The sequence below is a fragment of the Ranitomeya variabilis genome, chromosome 3 (assembly GCF_051348905.1).
Source record: "Ranitomeya variabilis isolate aRanVar5 chromosome 3, aRanVar5.hap1, whole genome shotgun sequence".
NCBI lineage: Eukaryota > Metazoa > Chordata > Amphibia > Anura > Dendrobatidae > Ranitomeya > Ranitomeya variabilis.
In genome coordinates, this window is record NC_135234.1 from 511642262 (window position 1) to 511665678 (window position 23417).

The 23417-nt window shown below is 43.6% G+C and overlaps 1 protein-coding gene across 1 annotated transcript in view; it reads left to right on the plus strand.

Moving 5' to 3' along the window:
• Positions 1 to 5955: 5955 nt before the first annotated feature.
• JADE3 (jade family PHD finger 3) overlaps positions 5956 to 23417 on the plus strand; it is an 85000-nt gene continuing 67538 nt past the window's right edge. Inside the window, exon 1 of the mRNA XM_077296899.1 lies at positions 5956 to 6154. The gene's annotated coding sequence lies outside the window, so the exon portion shown is untranslated. The remainder of the gene's footprint in view (positions 6155 to 23417) is intronic.

The window sequence follows — 23417 nt, forward strand, 5'->3', positions numbered from 1 at the left end:
TGGGGGTAATAAAGGGGGGTCATTTACTATTTTTTTTATTTTGATCACTGTGATAGGCTATATCGCAGTGATCAAAATACATCTGAAACGAATCTGCCAGCCGATTCGGCGGGCGCAGTGCGCCCGCCATTTTGGAAGATGGCGGCGCCCATGGAGAAGCCGGACGGACACCGGGAGGCCCGGTAAGTATGAAAGGGGGGTGATCGGATCACGGGGGGGGGGACCGGAGCACAGGGAGGGGGGACCGGAGCACGGGGGGAGTGGACAGGAGGACAGAGGAGCAGACAGGACGACTTAGGGGGGCGGACCACGTAACGGAGCACTGGGGAGATCGGTGGGTGTGGGGGGGGGACAGATTAGGTTTTCCAGCCATGGCCGATGATATTGCAGCATCGGCCATGGCTGGATTGTAATATTTCACCGTTTTTTTGGGTGAAATATTACAAATCGCTCTGATTGGCAGTTTCACTTTCAACAGCCAATCAGAGCGATCGTAGCCACGAGGGGGTGAAGCCACCCCCCCCTGGGCTGAAGCACCACTCCCCCTGTTCCTGGAGATCGGGTGAAATTGGAGTTAACCCTTTCACCCGATCTGCAGGAGCGCGATCCCTCCATGACGCATACGCTGCGTCACAGGTCGGATTGGCACCGACTTTCATGACGCAGCGTATGCGTCAAAGGTCGGGAAGGGGTTAAGATTGTATAGTGTTGCAGCCATTTTCAGACATTCTCTTGATTGGATTTGGGCCCATACTAAATTTACCAACACCCCATTAGATGAAGCAATGTCTGGACTGATCAGTCTTCCTGCCTTACTCCATTTACAACAAAATAGAGTTCCTGCAGCAATCAGGGATAATGCTCTGCTTTGGTCCGTGGTATTGGCATGGCGTCATGCTAGAAGGATCAGCAGACTAGAGCCTTATACCTGTTTTCCTTCCCTTTCAAGGTAACCCTTTCTTTTTACAAGACAGACCACCCCCAATTTACCGAGTTCTGGGGAAGAGAGGGTGCAGACTGGTCTGCAATCTTCTGACAACTGTTCAATGTCTGGACGGTATTTTCTCCAAATATCCACTCTTTGTGGGTAATATTTTTAGTACTACTCAGATTAAGCATTACATTACATTGACTCGGTCTTCCGAGGCATACCAGACAGTGTCAGGACCTGTCCTCTCCATCTGATCTCCCTTGAGCTCATGCAGGAGTTTATTCCCTAAGTCTTATCTATTAATCAATCAAACCTTCTATTTCATGGTCAGATTCTTCACCAGGCCCGGACAGATGGGTATCACAACTATTTAATTATAGACTGACTGATCTTTTGAAAGCCACTCTACGTTTAAACTCTTTATTGCCATATGACAGGTACTCAACTATGGCCCTCATGATTTTCCATAAGGCTTACATTTCCCCGGAGGTCAAATCTAAGATGTCTCTATCGGCTAATCCCTCTTGTCCCAAATGTTTACACTCTCCAGCTGACATCTTTCATTGTCTCTGGGATTGTCCAATGATACAGGAGGTTTGGGATATGCTTCTTCGCCATCTCACCAACACCTTCAACATTCGCTTTACATTACCTCCGGAATGGACGTTATTTAATATTCTCCCACGGGATCAACTACTCGGACTCTCTGCTCAGCAACGACGTGTTTTAACTATTTGGGCGCCGGCTACCCGCAAGAGTATTCTGCCTTTTTGGGCACAGGACGCAACCCCTTCACTAAATCTAATTTCTTCAAGGTAACACATTTGTTTAAAATGGATTGGATCGAGTCCATACTTCATAAGGAAAGTCATACGGAACATTTTTTCCTCACATGGTCCTTCTTTATTGATCTGCAGCCACTATCGGTACGTCAAGCATTACATGGTTGCTTTCAATTAACTGATTGGTATATGAGAGCTTATATCTGGTAACACACCTAATAGGCTTCCCTGATTAAACCTGCGGGGTTTCAGATGTGCTTGGGGGGCGGGAGTTGGGGTCGGGCGTCTTCTTTTGAAGCTTCCAAGCTACACTTTCTGGATATTGTTTTATCCTTCTTTTTCTTTATATGCTATGTATGTTACTGATTCCTATTTTGTTTGCAGACGGTTATAGATATATAAAAAAAAACATCTGAGGCTAAGGAGCGGAGTGCTCAGTCAGAAAGCTAATGCATACAAATAACAAAAGACTGACCGTCACATCCAAACATAAATTGGGCCTGAACAGGTGCTTACCTAGAGTCGCCAACTCATAAAATCAAACAAAAAAACAGGATTGGCATTAGGTCCTGGCAATGAGAATCGCCTTAACGTTGCTACCAGGTGCAGTAGTGCAATTCAATTTCCACATTTCATGTTTGCCATAGTGCTACAGTGTGCTACTTTTTGTTTGATTTTATATGAGTTGGCGACTCTAGCTAAGCACTTGTTCAGACCTGACTTATGTTTAGATGTGACGGTCAATTTTTTTGATATTTGTATGTATTAGCCTTCTGACTGAGCACTCCACCCCTTAGCCTCAGGCTTTTAATTGGAACACGATCCTACCCCTCCATAGAGATAGATGTTGTGAATTCTGCTCTTGGGTTCCCTCCGGTGGTTGTTGGTAGTAATGCTGTTGTCCCTGGGTTGCAATCCTGGGCAGGTGTCCCTGCTGATTGCAGCTCTGACTGGGATATTTAGGTGTGCAGGATTCATTAGCCCTTGCCAGTTGTCCATTGTTCTTGGAGGTTTTGCATCTCTGTCTGGTTCCTCCTGCCCTGCTGCCAAATCAGCAAAGATAAGTGTCTGGTTTTGTTTCTACAGCACACATGCTGTGTGCTTTACAATTCAGTACTATTCAATGTTTTTTCTTGTCCAGCTTAGACTGTGTTTGGATATTTCAGTCAAGTTGGATTCTCAGGAGATGCAGATATACATTCCATGTCTTTAGTTAGATGGTGGAATTTTTGTATTATCTGCTGTGGATATTTTTAGGGTTTTAATACTGACCGCTTAGTATTCTGTCCTATCCTTTCCTATTTAGCTAGTGTGGCCTCTTTTGCTAAATCCTGATTTCTGCCTGCGTGTGTCTTTCCTCTAATTCTCACAGTCAATATTTGTGGGGGGGCTGCCTAACCTTTGGGGTTCTGCTCTGAGGCAAGATAGAATTCCCATTTCCATCTATAGGGGTATTTAGTCCTCCGGCTGTGTCGAGGTGTCTAGGATGTGTTAGGTACACCCCACGGCTACTTCTAGTTGCGGTGACAGTTTAGAGTTTGTGGTCAGTACAGGTTCCACCTACTCCTGAGAAAGTCTCATGCGGCTCCAAGGTCACCGGATCATAACAGATAGAGTTCAGTCCAAGAGAGGATTCATATCCCATAGAGATGTAGACTGTCTAAGAGAGAATCACCTTAACGTGGCTGCCAGGTACACACAAATTGGCCAATTTGTGCGCTAAGCTTTCTCAATTTTTCATATTTCTAGTGCAGTAGTGCAATTCAATTTCCATGTTTCATATTTTATGTTTGCCATAGCGCAACAGTGTGCTACTTTTTGTTTGATTTTATGAGTTGGCAACTCTAGGTAAGCACTTGTTCAGACCTGATTTATGTTTGGATGTGACGGTCAGTTTTATTGATATTTGTATTAACTTTCTGACTGAGCTCTCCACCTCTTAGCCTCAGGTGTTTTTATTTGCAGCAGAATCCTACTCCTCCATAGAGATATAGACTTCAGTCCAAGAGAGGATTCATATACCATAGAGATGAAGACTGTCTAAGAGAGGATTGGCATTAGTTCCTGGTAACAAGAATCGCCTTAACGTGGCTGCCAGGTACACATGAATTGGCCAATTTATGCACTAAGCATTCTCAAATTTTCATATTTCTAGTGCAGTAGTGCAATTCAATTTCCATATTTCATGTTTGCCATGGCGCTAGTGTGCTACTTTTTGTTTGACCTGAAACATTCATCATCATTGTTGTTTCTGGAGTAATTTTCTCTCCTTTAAGGCTATGTGCCCACAAAGCAGCGTATTTTCGTTGTGTTCTAATCACGCAGCTAAATCTGCATGTGTTCAGTGAACTATGCAGATTTACCCCATCTAGTGAATGGCTATGAGTGAAACTACGCAGTGGAGACTAGTGTCTCCACTGCAGATAGTTGACATGCTGCGGCTCGTAAACCCACACCACGGGTGAGTATACGCAGAGTTTAAATAGCTCAGTGAGCATGGGACTTCTATAAATCCCATCCACTGTGGCCAATGTAGAAAGCAGCATTTTGGACGCAGCGCAGGTGAGCTGCATCCAAAATCCTGCTCTTGCTGATCGTGGACACGTGTCTGTAACTTCTTTAGTATTTGCTCCTTATTTTCTATAAGTTCTCTGCCATTAAGTCTGTTCTGATTTTTCCACACCAACTTTGCCTATCCAGATGTTTTAGACTATTTCATGAAATGCAACTTTTAGTGTCCTTGCAAACAAGTGTCCGAGTTTCATCTAGAAAACTCGCCTTATTTTCACCCATCTGATTTACCGTATACGCTCGTCTGTGTAAGTCCAATGTAATTTTTTTTAGGGACCTATCTCACTATAGTCACTGCCTTGAGTAAAGTTTCTGGGTTTGTTTTTTCTCTATATATTTTTCACCTATGCCCAATTCTTCTTTTAATTTGCGCTTTGTTTTAAAGTTTATTTTATACCTGTTCGTCTGCTATTGTTTTTCTATATTTACGATTGTTGGCATACTTTATGATTTCCGGATGTTTTTAGCTGATTTATCAGTTGCAACTTTCGAAAAGTCACAACATTTGTTATAAGCATACTCCAGATCCCCCTGGGGCAATTTTATGTAAGCCTGGTATTTGGTTACAAATTTTGTGACTCTTTTCACTAAAAAGTCTCACAAAAAGGTTAAAGACGTAAGCAAAAACCATTTTTTGAGTTTGTGTAAAATTAATGAACCATGTGCACTACTTTGAAGAACTTAGGGCAAAAACAGTAACGAATACCACAATATAAAAAAGAACAGTAACTTAAAAATAGATGATTCTCAGTCAAAACATTGTTTTTATGCAAAATTCATGAACCATTTTGACGAAATTGGCACAAAATGCTCAGCCAATACCACAACACTACAAGAGGGACTTAATTCGAGACCACTAAAGGGAACCTGTCTCTAATGCTGTAGATAAGCCCCCGATGTATCCTGAAAGATGAGAAAAAGAGGTTAGATTATTCTCACCCAGGGGCGGTCCCGGCTCTGTTCTGGTCCAATGGGCGTCGCGGTTCGGGGCCTCCCATCTTCTTACGATCACGTCCTCTTCTTGTCTTCAGGCTCCGGCAGTGCGCTGGCGCCGGGAAAGGTCAGAGAGGCCCAGCACCTTCGCACTGCAGTACTTTGTTCTGCCCTCAACGGGGTAGACAAAGTACGCCTGCGCCAGAGCCTGAAGCCAGAAGAGGACGTCATCCTATGAAGATGGGAGGCACCGGACCACGACACCCATCGGACTGGACCAGAACCTGTGTGAGTATAATATAACCTCTTTTTGTCATCTTTCAGGATACATCGGGGGCTTATCTACAGCATTACAGAATGTTGTAGATAAGCCTCTGATGCTGGTGGGCTTAGCTCACCTTTGATTTTGGGTGTGACAGGTTCCCTTTAAATCAATGCAGATTTCAGCGCTGAACCGGGCAGAATTGCGAATGCAGCTCTGGACTATAAGTCAGGCGGTAAAATTGAGGCTAAGCACAAAATAGAAGTAGTTTTGCAGTAATGCTTAGAGAGCAGAGCTGGAAGCCTTATTAGAAAGTGCGAGCAGCCAGGCGTAGCAGTGAGTGTACTAGAAAGCGTCGCACCTGCCGCCATACAGATGGGCACTGATACAGGGCAGACACCCGAGCGCACAGCCGCAATCCCGGCGCATCCCTGCGTGCAGGGAGGGGAGGAAGGGATGGACACCAGGGAGGAAGTGGAAGAGGAGGAGCGGAGGAAGCCAGCGAGCAGTGTCAATACAATAGGCTTCTTGTGTGTGGATGTGTGCGCCTGCTGGGAGGACAGGCTGCAGCTCCTCAGCGCGGTGACCGGCCTGTCTGTGCTCTGGCGTCTGTATGGGCAGCGCTCAGGACTGACGGGGACGTGACACAATAAGGGCGGACGAGCGCCGGAGAAGGTGAGAGCCTGCTGCGCCCGTCCTGCAGGCCGTGCCTGCCCTCCATACATGCGGTGCTCTGCCTGTCCGTGTGCCGGCAGCTGGCGGCGGTGCAGTGCCGCTGTAGTGTGTGTCTGGTCAGGAGATGCGGTCCGCACACTGCCCGTCTGTCACCTCAGGCGGCGCCTCCTCCTCCGCGCGCACTCTCAGCAGCTTACACTGAAATTTGGCGCCAAGGCTACCTCAGGACAAGCGCTGTCAGGGACCCCGTCCTGTGACGTCAGCTCTGCCCCTCTGACCTGCACGGTGCCTTGTGTATGGCTCCTGTCAGCCAGAGTCTGGGCCTCCTCCCATCCTAAGCACTACTGTCCAGCAGGCAGTGCAGACATGTCCTTTGTGGCTGTTCAAAAAAATAGCATAAGCACCATGAATGTGTTAACCAAACAGAAGAGAAAAGGTCATGTCCATATAAGTGGGAGCTCCACAACCATATGTCAAAAAACTCAAGAAAATCAAAAAGGTAAGGCTTTTATTGATAAACAACACAGCAAATGACAATGCACACAGACAACACAATTAAAAACATTTAAAAGTGCAAAATGCAACACAGAAGAACACTGCAGTCATCTCCTAGTATAGGGAGGATGACCAACCACATCCCTACCCTCTCCAAAACTAATAAATATAAGGTGCAATAACTTGGACTGGAATAATAGAGCCAAGAGCACTTGATGATTGAGAATATATAAATCAATGTTACACTCTGAAAACATGACATGAGCAAAACCGAGGCACATGTGTACAGGGCCCCTTTGTATCACAGTACCACATTACCACTGGGTGTGCCAAAGCAAAGAAGGTATCAGCAGACATCTAATAGACAAAGATAAGCACAATGGTGGTCCGTGCCTGGGTAAAGGTGTGCATATGCCCCATAAATCCCCAAAAAGGCATAGCAGATGTTGGTCATGCAAACGCTACAATGAAAAAACAGAGCAACGGAGGAGAGGGGAAAGGATGTGGGGTGCAACCCACGCGTATCGCCGCAGCTGTGGCGGCTTCCTCAGGGACAAAAAATGCTACTTCAATCAAGTGCTCTTGGCTCGATTATTCCAGTCCAAGTTATTGCACCTTATATTTATTAGTTTTGGAGAGGGTAGGGATGTGGTTTGTCATCCTCCCTATACTAGGAGATGACTGCAGTGTTCTTCTGTGTTGCATTTTGCACTTTTACATGTTTTTAATTGTGTTGTCTGTGTGCATTGTTATTTGCTGTGTTGTTTATCAATAAAAGCCTTACCTTTTTGATTTTCTTGAATTTTTTGACATATGGTTGTGGTGCTCCCACTTATATGGACATGACCTTTTTTCTTCTGTTTGGTTATCTCCTAGTGCTTTACTGTCCATGGTGAGCCCCAATTTCTTATACTTTGGGGGTCCCCACCGCCTCCTTGAATTTACACCATGAATGTGTTACTTCATTGAAAAATTTTCCTTGTTTCTTTTGCCTCTGCCCCAATTGTTACATAGTTTTAAATATAACACAGGCTAAAGTATAACAGTGTGTGAGAGACGCTGCGAAAAGTCCAAACTAAGGCCGAACCTAAGAACAGGCCAGTCATGTCTGCAATACAGACTAAGGTGTGATTCATCGGGTTATGGTCGGCACAGAGACCTGAACGAGCCCTATAGCCGGGGTCAGACAGGTGTATTTCCCAGTCCATATCCGGACCGCAATGCCCAAAATGACAGTCTCAAAGCTGTGCGGTCCGTTCGGGTGCCGTGCGGTTAATTCGTACATTGTAGTTAGGATACAGGTAGTAAAATATGACTGTCTGAAGCAAGATTCTAGAGCAAGAGATTTTTTTAATTAAAATAGTTTCAGAATTTTTTTATAACAGGTGTACACAGCATGTCGTCACTGAGTCCAGCAGACAAAGGGTCGCCCCACACCCGATGCTTTAAGGCTACTTTCACACTAGCGTTGTGTGACGGACGTCGCAATGTGTCGTTTTGGAGAAAAAAACGCATCCTGCAAAGTTGCCTGCAGGATGCGTTTTTTCTCCATAGACTTGCATTAGCGACGTATGGCCACACGTCGCATCTGTCGTGCGACGGATGCGTCGTGTTTTGGCGGACCGTCGGCACAAAAAAAGTTCCATGTAACGTTTCTTTGTGCGTCACGTCCGTCATTTTCAACCGCACATGCATGGCCGAAACTCCGCCCCCTCCTCCCCGGACATTACAGTGGGGCAGCGGATGCGTTGAAAAACTGCATCCGCTGCCCCCGTTGTGCATTTATTTCACAACGTGCGTCGGTACGTCAGGCCGACGCATGGCGACGGCCCCGTACCGACGCTAGTGTGAAAGTAGCCTAAGACCCGGACCATACGTTGCATGACAATGGTGTACATTTTGTCCTTGATTTTCCAAAAATTCCACAGTTTCAGAAAAATGCAACAGAAAATGCAGTGTGTCCACATCATGTGAACCTGACAGATGATTCTTGCTACCCATGGTTCAGGCAGCAAGAATCAGACACTGGCTGGGTTATTGGCGTCAGGTATATTGTGCTTTGAAAACCTGGCCTGGATCATGCAGATGACTATCCCTGGTGACTTTTTCACTCCCTCTCTCCTAGACTGACAGGTCTTTCCTTAGGTATGGGTATAGTGAGAACATAGAAATGGTGAAAATGGAATCACAGGACCCGGTCCAGCGACCACGCCAGTAGTCTGTGTCCACTACACAGGAGCCTTGCAAGACACTTTCTATTTGCAAGCATACACAGCACTTCTTTTGATTAGCTGGCCTGATCTTATCTGTTAAATAGCCAATCCTTCTTTTGCGTACTGGTTCAGTTTCAAGGGGAACAAAATGGATGGCTATTTAACTGATGATTTTTCCTTAGACTTAAATGTAAAAAAAAAACAGATCCATTTGAAAAAAAAAATTTGAGCTGGACAAAAAAATTGTCTGTACAACTTTTTTGTTAATGAATTGTTGCTCTATCCATTCTAACCAATGATTACTGGACATATGAACGTAGCCTAACTTAAAATCCGTTTATCACATGGTCAGACCAGAGGCACAATACGACCGCCCATCTGTAAATTGTTACCTGTCAGCGGTCGTTTGAGTGCCTTTTTACACTGTCAGAACAAAGTAAACTGAGTAGGCTGTCATAATTCTCTGCAGTGTGAGTCAGTTTTACACAGATCGATGCAATGCCAAGAATTATGATTTTTGTGTTGCGTAAAAGGTGACCAGTTGATTCTTCTGGCGACTTGTGCTTGGAAGCTGCTGTTGTATTATGTGTAGTTTGTAAACAAAAATGCCACAAAGCACTCTGTCAGCATTTTCTTGAAGCTTCTAAGGCTACGTCCCCACGGTCAGTATTTTAGGCAGTTCTTTGGACGCAGCACATGTCCGCTCCGTCCAAAGCGCTGCCGGCTATTGAACACAGGTGGTTCTGCATGTGTTCATTGAACCATGCGGAATCACCTCGCCCAATATATTGTACGGGTGATCTTTATCTTGCGGAGACTGAGCGTCACCTCAAGATAAATTGACATGTTGCGGTCTGGAAAGACGCGCCGCATATCCGTCTCCGCAGGGAAGCCGGAGGCATCCGTGCACGCATAGTGGAGATGGGATTTCTTGAAATCCCATCCACTATGCTGTAACTTCTGGCCGCTGTGGGTTGGACGCTGTGGATGTACGCAGCGTCCAACCTGCAGCGTTTACTGACCGTGGGAACGGTTCCCTGAAAATTGCCCACATGGAAAATTGCCAATTGCAGCATCACAAAGTTTCAGATCTATGGTATTTGAGGTGAAAGGTGAGGATGTTCACATGATATGTGATCAACTTGTGATTTACAGCTGACCTATTGCAGAACTGCAAACATGCTGAAGATCTGTGGTTTGTAGTAGTCTGCCATTCTCAGCAATAGATAGATCTAGTCTGCTCTAATCTCTCACTGATTCTGCCTTACTCCTCCCACCAGCCCAGAACAGCAGCACATGCAGAACCAGCAGCAGTGTGATCCAGAGGAGCCATCACTGCTATCAGATAATACAAAAAAAATCACTGTATTATCTGTGGAGTTACATGGGACTGCAGGTCAGATCTAATACATTATCATCTCAGTGGGTGCCCACCAAAAGCAGGGTGCTGCTGGCTGAGATAGATGGTCCTGGAAGCCCAGAAGGCACAGGAGAAAAGTGAGATTCTGTTATTCTGTTAGAATCTGTCAGAAGAGCAGAAGTGCCATAGCAGCTCCGCTCTCCCATTGACTTCAGTGGCAGTGAATCTGGCGCCTGCACTTCCTTCCCTGTCCACTTATGACTACCAAGAGTAAGCGTGAACAGACCCTACCTAGTTATGTATCATACACATATACTGCAGGCGCAGGCAGGCATAGGATGGAAGGAAATGCAGAGTGGATTTGAATAAGGCTATGTTCACACGTAGAATGATCCTCTGTGGATTTTTTTTTTTGATAAATCCGCAGGGCAAAAACTGCGCGTTTTTCCTGCGGATTTACTGCGGAATTACCGCGGTTTTTCTGCGGATTCTACTGCGGTTTTACACCTGCGGTTTTCTATTATGGAGCAGGTGTAAAACCGCTGCGGATTCCGCACAAAGAATTAACATGCTGCGGAATGTAAACCGCTGCGTTTCCGCGCGTTTTTTTCCGCAGCATGTGCATTGTACAGTACACGCATGGGAAACGCTGCGGATTCGCAGCAAAATCCGCAGCGTGTGAACATAGCCTAAGGGTCTCTAGGCCCAGACACACCACAATGAGAGTAGAATTATTGTTAGCACAGTGGAATGACAACTCCTAAGAACAGAATCCGTACTCTGGGACTAGGGATGAGTGAACCGAACCTGTAGAACCTGGAGAAGTAAACTGGGCCCAGAGACCTTTGCTGAAATCCATTCGGCTTTTTCTTTGCTGCCTGTGTTGTGCTGTATTGTATTTCAATGGAGCCCATGGAAGTCCAGGACAATCACCCGGCAGCTAATTATTTGCAGGTGTGCAATGATTGTTTAATAAACTTAAGTTATTGTTGTTGTTAGAACTCCTTAATAAACTGTTCTTAATAAACTTGTTGGTAGTTTTTTATGTGGGCAATTTTTGCCGACATTCTTCTGTGCTGCAGAGCATCTCACCTATAATTCTATACTATTCTCTGTTCTGCAGCGCATCTCACGTATACCTGCATACTATCCCCCTGTCCTGCAGAGCATTTGACCTATGATCTTTGCTATTCTCTATCCTGCTGAGCAACTCACCTATAATTCTATATTATTCTTCTGCCCTTCAGAGCATCTCACGTATACCCGTATTATTTCCCCTTGACCTGCAGAGCATTTAACCTATATCTCTTTGCTATTCTCTGTCCTGCAGAGCATCTCGCCTATAATTCTATATTATTCTTCTGCCCTGCAGCGCATCTCATGTATACATGCATAATATCCCCCTGTCCTGCAGAGCATTTAACCTATATATCTTTGCTATTCTCTGTCCTGCAGAGCATCTCGCCTATAATTCTATATTATTCTTCTGCCCTGCAGAGCATCTCACGTATACCTGCATACTATCCCCCTGTCCTGCAGAGCATTTAGCCTATATCTCTTTGCTATTCTCTGTCCTGCAGAGCATCTCACCTATAATTCTATATTACTCTTCTGCCCTGCAGAGCATCTCGCGTATACCTGCATACTATTCCCCTGTCCTGCAGAGCATTTAACCTATAATTATATATTCTTCTGCCCTGCAGAGCATCTCATGTAAACATGCATATACTATCCCCCTGTCCTACAGAGCATTTAACCTATAATTCAGCCTGTGGGCTATTTTCTGTGGGCATTCTTCACCTTGCACCTCAAATATCATGGATCTGAAACTTTGTGATGCTGCAATTGGCAATTTTCCATGTGGGCAAATTTCCGTGTGGGCAAATTTCCGTGTGGGCAATTTTCCTGTGGTTATTTTTCCTGTGGGCATTTTTCTGGTCACCCGTGGGAACATACCTTTACAATGAAAACTATGCTGGTATGCCGTTATTGTGTACTGAGTAATTGCAGCAGATTTTTTACACCGAAAATCAAAGTTTTGACAGGAAAAACAATGCATAAAATATGCTTATTTTTTTCAACGTTTACATGTTTTTCACCATTGATTTTGATGGGTGTTAAAAAAATGCTGAAAGAATTGACATGCTGCAAGTTTTGAAAAATGCTTTGATTCAGAGCCACAAAAAAAAAAAATGCAGCGTGTGATTGCAGAAATCTCATTCTCTTAGCAGCTGCTGTAAAGTGAAACTAAAATTGGCCTACCCCTCCACAATACGCCATTTGGTATTTACACTAGGTTAATTAAAATAATCAGATAGCACTCTGAGGCATCCATGTGTCATCCTAAGGCCATGTGCACACGTTCAGTATTTTTCGCGAAAAAACGCTTACATATGCCTCCCATTATTTTCAGTGTATTCCGCATTTCTTGTGCAAATGTTGCATTTTTTTCCGCGAAAAAATCGCATAGCAGAAAAAAAAGCAATATGTTCATTAAATTTGCAGGATTGCAGGGATTTCGCACACCTAGGAATGCATTGATCTGCTTACTTTCCGCATGTGGCTATGCCCACCATGCGGGAAGTAAGCAGATCATGTGCGGTTGGTACCCACCGTGGATGAGAGGAGACTCTCCTCCACGGACTGGGCACCATATAATTGGTAAAAAAAAAAAAAGAATTAAAATAAAAAATAGTCATATACTCACCTTCGATGGCCCCCGGAGTCTTCCCGCCTCTCAGCGGTGCATGCTGCCGCTTCCTTTCCTATAGATGGTGTGTGAAGGACCTGCGATGACGTCTCGGTCACGTGACCGCGACGTCATCAAAGGTCCTGCACACACACACCATCTATAGGAACGGAAGCCGCTGAGGAGATCGGCTGTCTGCAGGTGAGTATAACCATTTTTTTTATTTTTTTTATTATTTTTAAACATTCTATCTTTTACTATTGATGCTGCATCTATAGTAAAAAGTTGGTCACACTTGTCAAACACTATGTTTGACAAGTGTGACCAACCTGTCAATCAGTTTTCCAAGCGATGCTACAGATCGCTTAGAAAACTTTAGCATTCTGCAAGCTAATTACGCTTGCAAAATGCTTAAAAAAACTGCGAAAAAAACGGGGGAAAAACGCAAAAAAAAAAAAAAAAATGCTGATTTCTTGCAGAAAATTTCCGGTTTTCTTCAGGAAATTTCTGCAAGAAATCCTGACGTGTGCACATACCCTAATAGTGTCTGCTTTTCACTAGCACTTGATAGAACAGTTGACTTTTTTCCATACAAGAATAGATGCTACATGGATAGTAAAAATTGATAAATGCATAAAAAAATACCATTATTACAAGTGAAACAGGAGAAATTGAACCATACAATTGTTTTGTGCAATTTCTCCTGAGTACGCCGATACCACGTGTGCAGAAAAACTACTGTTAGGGTGCACATCAGGGCTCGGAAGGGATGGAGCACAGTTTGACTTTTGGAGTGCAAAATTGGGTGGAATAGATATTGGATACCATGTCGTGTTTGCAGAGCCCCTGATGTGCCTAAACAGTGGAAACACCCCACTATTGACCCCCCAGCTTGTAAACTAAACCTCTAAAGGAATTTATTTAGATGTGTAGCGAGCACTTTGAACCTGCAGGTGCTTCACAGAATTTTTTTTTAAGTTGAGCCGTGAAAATAAATCAAAGTTTCCCCACAAAAATGTTGCTTTAGCCCCAAATTGTTCATTTTCACAAGGGTAACATGAGAAAATGGACCATACAATTTTTTTTTTTTGTGTGTGTGTGTGTGTGTGTGCAATTTGTCCTAGTTCGCCAATATCCTATATGTGATTGGAAATTACTTTTCAGGCACAGTGCAAAGCTCAGAAGGGAAGAAGTGCTATACTAAAATGCAAATTTTGCTGGAATGGTTTGCAGGTGTCATATCACATTGGCAGAGCACCTGAGGTGCTAGAACAGCAGACCCCCACAAAGGTGACCCCATTTGACAAACTGCAACCCTCAGTGAATGCATCTAGTTATACAGTGAGGTTATTGACACTACTGGTGTGTAGCAGAACTTTATGCCATTAGGCGGTGAAGTACTGATTATTACACTTTTATCTCTAAATTACTGGTTTAGCCCCAGATTTTTCATTTTCACAAGGGGAAATGGGTAAAAAGGCCCCATAAGTTGTCACACAATTTCTCCTGGCAATACACCATTTAAGGCTTTACAGTGCTGTTTATAAACATGGTAGGGATCAGGAGGGAAGGAGCGCTGGTTGACTTTTGCAGTGCTGATTTTTTGAATATAGTTAATGGACTCTAGTCACATCAGGGGCTATGCAAATTAAAAGTAGAAACCCTCCTGAAGTAAACCCTTAATAGATTAATTCAATGTTGTAATGGTGACTTGTGATTCTATGGGCGTTTTCCAGAAACATGCAGTGGAAGTGGCAGAGTGAAAATTGCAAATATGCCAGTGCAGTGCCCAGCTTGTGCATCTGGAGCCAGGCACCCCTAGCTAAGTGGGCTTTTCTCACTACATTAATGTCAAACAACTGGACGCTGGCTGTGGTTTAGGCACGTTGTGGGACTTGGAACCGGAGGTAGTCGGTAGAGGAAATGGGATATCGGGGGGCGCAGATTTCACTAGATTTCTTTTGGTGGGAGCCATGTCGTTTTTAAAGAACCTTTGTTCTACCAGTAACTTGGACACGCCTTATACTTCGGTTAACAGATAACAGTCCTGAGCTGGGACTTCTTGTTTTTTATAGGCTGAGTTAAAGCTTATTGGTGACAATTTGGGGCACTTAACATTTTTGTGTCAGTTCGTATTTATGCTGTGCTGTATGCTGAGCACTTTGGGGTTTCCATCTAAATATCTGAAAGACGTGATTCGGATGAAACCTCCGATGGATCCGTTCACTATAATTAGGCAGCAGAGTTACTCCACACTCCGTTTGGCCTCTGCTCAGCATTGTCCGGCTTTACATAGGTGCACAAAACTGTGGCTAACTGTGCTTTTGTGCACACTTAAAAAGATCCCTAAACAGATGGCTATCGCTTACTCATAGGCCAGACAGTCTGCAGTGTCTCCATCTGCCTCATTATAGGGAATCTTCCGTCCAGGGTATCTTCTGAATCGCATATTTCAGAGATTTACATGGAAACCACGATGTAAGCACTTAGCGTAAAGTGCAAATGTGCATCGAGCCTTATTGCTATCTTTGGGAGGCAGAATAAACAAATCAACAGCAGATGAAGAATTGGTGTTATTTATTTTGTACACCGGTACTCGTGCCGTATAAGTGATTAGACAACTTTATTTTTCTGGTGACAGATTTATTTTTTTGTTTTGCCACGATCGCGCTCTAGAATTTTTTTTTTTTTTTTAGAAAAGGTTTTGCATTTCCATATGAGAGGTATAATTTTTCTATATTTCTACTAACAGTCATGTGAGAGATTTGTTTTTTATGGGACGATTTGATGTTTCTATGGGTGCCATGTACAGGCACATATGTTTTGATCGCTTTCTATTTTTGGGAGGTAGAATGAACAAAAACAAGCAATTCAAGAATGTTTTATTTTACTTTTGTATTTAAGGACTTTAACTCCTTCACCCCCCCCCCCCCCCCCCCCCCCCCCCGGAGCTTTTTTGGTTTTGCGGTTTCGTTTTTTGCTCCCCTTCTTCCCAGAGCCATAACTTTTTATGTTTCTGTCAATATGGCCATGTGAGGGCTTGTTTTTTGCTGGACGAATTGTACTTTTGAACGACTCTATTAGTTTTACCATGTCATGTGCTAGAAAGCAGAGGAAAAAAAATAAGAGTGGTGAAATTGCAAAAAAGTGCAATTCTATACTTGTTTGTTTGGCTTTTTTACTAGGTTCTCTAAATGCTAAAACTGACCTGCCATTACTATTCTCCAGGTCATTACGAGTTTATAGACATCAAACATGTCTAGGTTCTTTTTATGTAAGTGGTGAAAAAAAATTCCAAACTTTCTTAAAAAAATAAGTAAAAAATTGCGCCATTTTCCAATACCCGTAGCGTCTCCATTTTTCGTGATCTCGGGTTAGTTGAGGGCTTATTTTTTGTGTGCCAAGATGACGTTTTTAACCCCTTTCTGTCATTAGACGTACTATCCCGTCGAGGTGGTCTGGGCCCCTATGACCACCGACGGGATAGTACGTCATAGGCGATCAGCCGTGCTCACGGGGGGAGCGCAGCCGATCACCGCCGGATGTCAGCTGATTAGTACAGCTGACATCCGGCACTATGTGCCAGGAGCGGTCACGGACCGCTCCTGGCACATTAACCCTCGGAACACTGCGATCAAACATGATCGCAGCATTCCGGCGGCATAGGGAAGCATTGCACAGGGAGGGGACTCCCTGCGTGCTTCCCTGAGACCCTCGGAACGACGCGATGCGATCGCATTGTTCTGAGTTGCTCCTCTCCTTCCGGGTCCTGCAGGGAGGTGGCTTTCAAGCGCCTGCTAAGAGCAAGCGCTGGCTAGCCTCCAGCACTGCCTAGTTCCAATAAATACATTTCTTTATGTAAATAAAAAAATAAAATAAAAGTACACATATTGTATTGCGACCCGACCTATAAAAGTGTCCCACTAGATAACACCTTCAGTGAATGCCGTAAAAAAAAAAAAGAGGCAAAAAACAATGCTTTATCATCAAACCGCTAAACAAAAAGTGGAATAACACGCAATCAAAAAGACGGATATAAATAAACATGGTACCGCCAAAAACGTCATCTTCTCCACAAAAATCGAGCTGCCATACAGCGTCATCAGCAAAAAAATTAAAAAGTTATCGCCCTCAGGATAAAGCGATGCAAAAATAATTATTTTTTCTATAAAATAGTAACTCAAAAAACATTTTTTGCAATAAAAAGCATCTTTTAGTGTGTGCCAGCAACCAAAGATAAAAACCCGCTATAAATAGTAAATCAAACCCCCCTTTATCACCACCTTAGTTAGGGAAAAATAATAAAATAAAAAAAATGTATTTATTTCCATTTTCCCATTAGGGTTGGGGTTAGGGTTTGGATTTACGGTTGGGTTAGGGGTGTGTCAGAGTTAGGCTGCCGTCACCCTAGCAGTATTTGGTCAGTATTTTACATCAGTATTTGTAAGGCAAAACCAGGAGTGGGTGATAAATGCAGAAGTGGTGCATATGTTTCTATTATACTTTTCCTCTAATTGTTCCACTCCTGGTTTTGGCTTACAAATACTGATGTAAAATACTGACAAAATACTGCTAGTGTGACGGCAGCCTTAGGGGTATGGTTAGGGTTGGGATTAGGGTTAGGGGTGTGTTGGGGTCAGGGGTGTGGTTAGGGTTGGGATTAGGGTTAGGGGTGTGTTGGGGTTAGGGTTGGAGTTAGAAATGGGGGGTTTCCACTGTTTAGGCATATCAGGGGCTCTGCAAACGCAACATGATGTCCGATCTCAATCCATACAATTCTGTGTTGAAAAAGTAAAACGGTGCTCCTTCCCTACTGAGCTCTGCCGTGCGCCCAAACAGTGGTTTACCCCCACATATGGGGTATCAGCGTACTCAGGACAAATTGGACAACAACTTTGGTGTCCAATTTCTCCTGTTACCCATGGGAAAATACAAAACTGGGGGCTAAAAAAATCATTTTTGTGGAATAAAAAAGATTTTTTATTTTCACAGCTCTACATTATAAACTTCTGTGAAGCACTTGGGGGTTCAAAGTGCTCACCACACATCTAGATAAGTTCCTTAGGGGGTCTACTTTCCAAAATGGTGTCACTTTTGAGGGGTTTCCACTGTTTAGGCACATCAGTGGCTCTCCAAACGAGACATGGCGTCCTATCTCAACTCCAGCCAATTTTGCATTGAAAAGTCAAATGGCGCTCCTTCCCTTCCGAGCTCTGCCATGCTCCCAAACAGTGGTTTACCCCCACATATGGGGTATCGGCGTACTCAGGACACATTGCACAACAACTTTTGGGGTCCAATTTCTCCTGTTACCCTTGATAAAATAAAACAAATTGGATCTGAAGTAAATTTTTTGTGAAAAAAATTAAATGTTCATTTTTATTTTTTTTAAACATTCCAAAAATTCCTGTGAAATACCTGAAGGGTTAATAAACTTCTTGAATGTGGTTTTGAGCACATTGAGGGGTGCAGTTTTTAGAATGGTGTCACACTTGGGTATTTTCTATCATATAGACCCCTCAAAATGACTTCAAATGAGATGTGGTCCCTAAAAAAAACATTGCAAAAAATGAGAAATTGCTGGTCAACTTTTAACCCTTATAACTCCCTAACAACAAAAAAAATGTAGGTTCTAAAATTGTGCTGATGTAAAGTAGGCATGAGGGAAATGTTACTTATTAAGTATTTTGTGTGACATATCTCCGTGATTTAAGGGCATGAAAATTCAAAGTTGGAAAATTGCGAAATTTTCGCCAAATTTCCATTTTTTTTTTTCACAAATAAACGCAAGTAATGTCAAAGAAATTTTTACCACTATCATGAAGTACAATATGTCACGAGAAAACAGTGTCAGAATCACCGGGATCCATGGAAGCATTCCAGAGTTATAACCTCATAAAGGGACAGTGGTCAGAATTGTAAAAATTGGCCCGGTCATTAACGTGCAAACCACCCTTGGGGGTAAAGAGGTTAATGATACCATTTTGGTGCAGATACGATCTTTTAATTGCCCGTTATTGCATTTTAATGCAATGTTGCGGCGACCAAAAACATAATTTTGGCATTTTGACTTTTTTTTTTCTCTCGCTACACCGTTTAGCGATCAGGTTAATCCTTTTTTTATTGATAGATTGGGCGATTCTGAACCTGGCAATACCAAATATGTGTAGGTTTGATTTTATTTTGAATGCGGCGAAAGGGGGGTGATTTGAACATATATATTTCAATTTTTTAATATTTTTAAACTTTTTTTAAAACTTTTGGCATGCTTCAATAGTCTCCATGTGAGACTATAAGCTGGCACAACTCGATCGGCTCTGCTCCATAGAGGCGATGGTCAGATCGCCTCTATGTAGTAGAATTGCTGACTTGCTATGAGCGCCGATCACTGGGTGGCACTCACAGCAATCCGGCACTGTCAACCATAGAGGTCTCCAGGAGACCTCGGGTTGTCATGCAGACACCGGTGACCCGCGATCATGTGACGCAGGTCACCGGTGTGCATATTTCCGGCGCGAATGCCGCTGTCAATTTGACAGCGGCATTTAACTAGTTAATATCCACATGTCAGCTGTTCAAAACGATATATATATAATGTGTGTGTGTATATATGTATATATGTGTGTGTGTGTATATATATATATATATATATATATATATATATATATATATATATATATATATATATATATATATACATATATATATATATACACAGTGCCTAAAAGTAGTATTCAACCCCCTGCAGATTTAGCAGGTTTTGAGTGCAAACCTCCTTCCATCAGCAAGGGCATTGAAGATGAAACGTTGCTGGGTCTTTCAACATGACAATGATCCAAAGCACACCGCCAGGGCAATGAAGGAGTGAAGCATTTCAAGGTCCTGGAGTGGCCTAGCCAGTCTCCAGATCTCAACCCTATAGAAAACCTTTGTAAGGAGTTGAAAGTCCGTGTTGCCAAGCGAAAAGCCAAAAACATCACTGCTCTAGAGGAGATCTGCATGGAGGAATGGGCCAACATACCAACAACAGTGTGTGGCAACCTTGTGAAGACTTACAGAAAACGTTTGACCTCTGTCATTGCCAACAAAGGATATATTACAAAGTATTGAGATGAAATTTTGTTTCTGACCAAATACTTATTTTCCACCATAATATGCAAATAAAATGATAAAAAAACAAACAATGTGATTTTCTGGATTTTTATTTCTCAGTTTGTCTCCCATAGTTGAGGTCTACCTATGATGTAAATTACAGACGCCTCTCATCTTTTTAAGTGGTGGAACTTGCACTATTGCTGAATGACTAAATACTTTTTTGCCCCACTGTATATAGATATATGTAGATATGTAGATATATAGATATATATCTCTCTATATCACGACGGGGGCAGGCTTTGTAGCCTTGAGAATCTCTCCCACCCCCCCCCCCTCATGTGCTCACTCACCTATCCACTCTGTCTATCCCCATGTGCTGACTTCTCCCGTCTGTGCTCTCCTCCTCCCGTCTGTGCTCTCCTCTTCTTTGACCTGTCTACCCCATGTGCTATCCCCCTTGTCTGCTGTCCTTCTCCTTCCTGTGCTTTGCTGTCCTGTTTGAGCTGTCTCCCCTCTGTGCTCTGTCTCTCAGCCCTGTACGCTTTCTCTCTTCCCCATCTGCTCTCTTCTCCTCTCATGTTATCTCTTCTTTGACCTGTGTACCCCATGTGCTCTCGTACACGGTCAGACACAGACAGTTTTTAAAACAAACTTTCGTTCGTGGGAATACCCCTTTAATGTGACCGGCTTCCTCTGCCTGTAGACACGTCGTGCATCTGCCGCTGGGATCAGCCGAATGATTCACTGCACCTGTGCGGAATTCACGCAGGCGCAGTAAATAAGACCGCCGTCATCTTTGTGCAGACAGATAGCGGCAGTCACATTAAAACTGCGCATGCGCTCCTGCTGTACCAAGATGGCGGCGGTCAGTGAATCATTCAACTGATCCCAGCAGCTGCGTGTTCGCAATGGTGTTCCGTTGGTGGTACCGTGCAAGAGGCTGCGTTCAGTGAATACAATGTGTGTGGTGCGTACGGCATATACAGTGTGTGTGTGGTGCGACTGTGTTCAGCTGGTTGTACCGCGCAAGAGGCTGGTACCACCAGCAGTTTCCATATTGAGACACCCATCACTTGGGTGTCCCAATATGGCGGTCGGTGAACCTCCGCCGTTTGGAATTCTGGAATCCAGACACATCTGTACGGAACAGGATGTGAAGACATTACAAGGTAAGTATATATTAAGATAGACGTCCAATTTTCTTTGAGAAAAAAATAGTTGGTACAGAGTCGTTTTATAGGTTACGAGGTAGTGTTTAAAAAAAAAAAAATGAACAGCGGTGCCATGTCAATTTTTAGCTAGTTCATTAGGGGGGGGTACTTTGCGGTGTTAGTGACGTCTGTTTATCTTTTAAAAAAAATAAGTTAGCGCCAAGTAACTTTTACAGGTAGAGCATCAGTGTCGTGAACGTCACTGTAATATTTTTATACAAACTTTTTTTTTTTTTTTTTTTTTAAGTCTGACTTTTCTTTTAGGCCGGGCTCACACTTGCAACTGCAGTTCGAGAAACTCGTGCGATTCTCTTGCCTCAATACCCGGCACTGCTGCTGGCACTTGGGACCGGAGTGTGCGGCTGCATGTATTGAGGCGATAGACTCGCGCAAGTTTCTCGCATTGCAGTTGCAAGTCTGACCCCGGCCTTATTTATGGTTCTTCTAAATTTTTCCTTTTTACTTTTCTTCCCAACTTTTTTTCTCTCTACTTTTTATGATAAATACCCTTTACACAAGCCCCACACAATACATGTGTGAAAAGACGACTTAAACACATATCTCCAGTGTTTTGCAGGGCTGTGTTTGAGTTAATATAAAATGGACCGACTCTGACTCCAAACATATATAATAAATTAGGTTCAGTAGTACAATGCAGGATGTGCTGTAAATGTTTTTCATAAGGATTTGTGAAGGTTCTGAAATATCCTATAAATGTCTGTTCTGTTCCTGATCTAATGACCTAGGCTTTTAGTTGAGATCAGTCTGTGCTACACTTTATGCACATGCTCAGTAGTGGCAGTGCTATGGAGTCTGAATCAGAGAAATTGAGGAGACGGAGGTTTGGCTTAGGCTTCTTTTACACTTACCTGTTTTTTTGCTGCCCGTTATTGCGGGCCGTATTGCTGCAATAACGGACCGCAAAAAACTTGCGGATCGCCGTTTTTTTGGGTTTCCAATAATATGGGAAAAGTACTGGAAAAAAACGGCGTTCCACAAAACCGGAAGTCACGGTGCACCGCAAAAACAATCTTCCATTGTTTTTGCAGCCCCATTGATTTTCAATGGGGGCCATGTCCGTAAGCCATGAAAAAGATCGAGCAGGCTCGATATTTTTTCACGGCTGTAAAGCGCTCCGTGGAGTTATTGCGGCCCGTTTTTGCAAAAACGGGACCCAAAACCACGGTAAGTGTAAAAGGAGCCTTACCGACTCCATAGCCCTGGTTTGAAGAATAAAATAAGAATGGCCCATTTGTCAAGAAGATGCTATTTACCAGAGGAGGCATTAGCTTTCCGTGAGTGAGAAAGATACCACATTTCTCTATTTCCCTTCCTCTGGTCACCCTCTGGTCACCCTAGGACCCTGGCAACCTCTTCAGCAATTGCCCCCCTGAAAATTATCAGCCTGTTATTCCAGAATTCATTAGCAGCTCAGGAATCCAATTTGACGCTACAGGCCTCACTGAAATTCTTTTTCAGCAAGGAAATAATCGATCTTATGGTGGCTCAGACGAATTTTGTATGGCCATCAATTTTTAACCCAAAATTCTACGTCCTCATACTCCAGATGGACCCCTGTAAATTCAGCAGAGACGATGACATTTTGGGGCATTGTGCTACATATGGGCACAGTCAGAAAACCAGAGCTTCTGCAATATTGGAGTACTGATATGCTTTACATCACACCGGTATTACCTATGGCCATGACAAGGATACGATTAGAAGCGATCCAAAACTTTTTGCATAATAGTGATAATGTACAGTGTCCTCCCTGTGATGATTCTAACTTTGATTGTCTATATAAAATTTGGCCAGTAGTTGACCACTTCAGCAGAAATTTGCTTAGGCGTACAACACCCAAAGGGACATAGCTATAGATGAACCTCTGGCTCTTCTCAAAGGGAGGCTAAAATTCTGCCAATACTTGCCCAGTGCGGAATTAAACTGTACTAGCTGTGTCGAGAGCACATCGGGGCACGCACACAGATTTGGGATCTACGAAGGCAAGGACACCCAGATTACCGCCCCCCCCCCCCCCTTCCCAAATGCACCCCTGTCCTGGGGGTGAGTGGGAAAATAGTGTAGGAGTTGCTGCACACAACTGCTGGATAAGGGTTATCGGCTCTATGTCGATAACTTTGATAACCTTTACACCAGCGTCCCACACTTCAAGATCCTCTCTGTCAGAGGTACAAGTTGC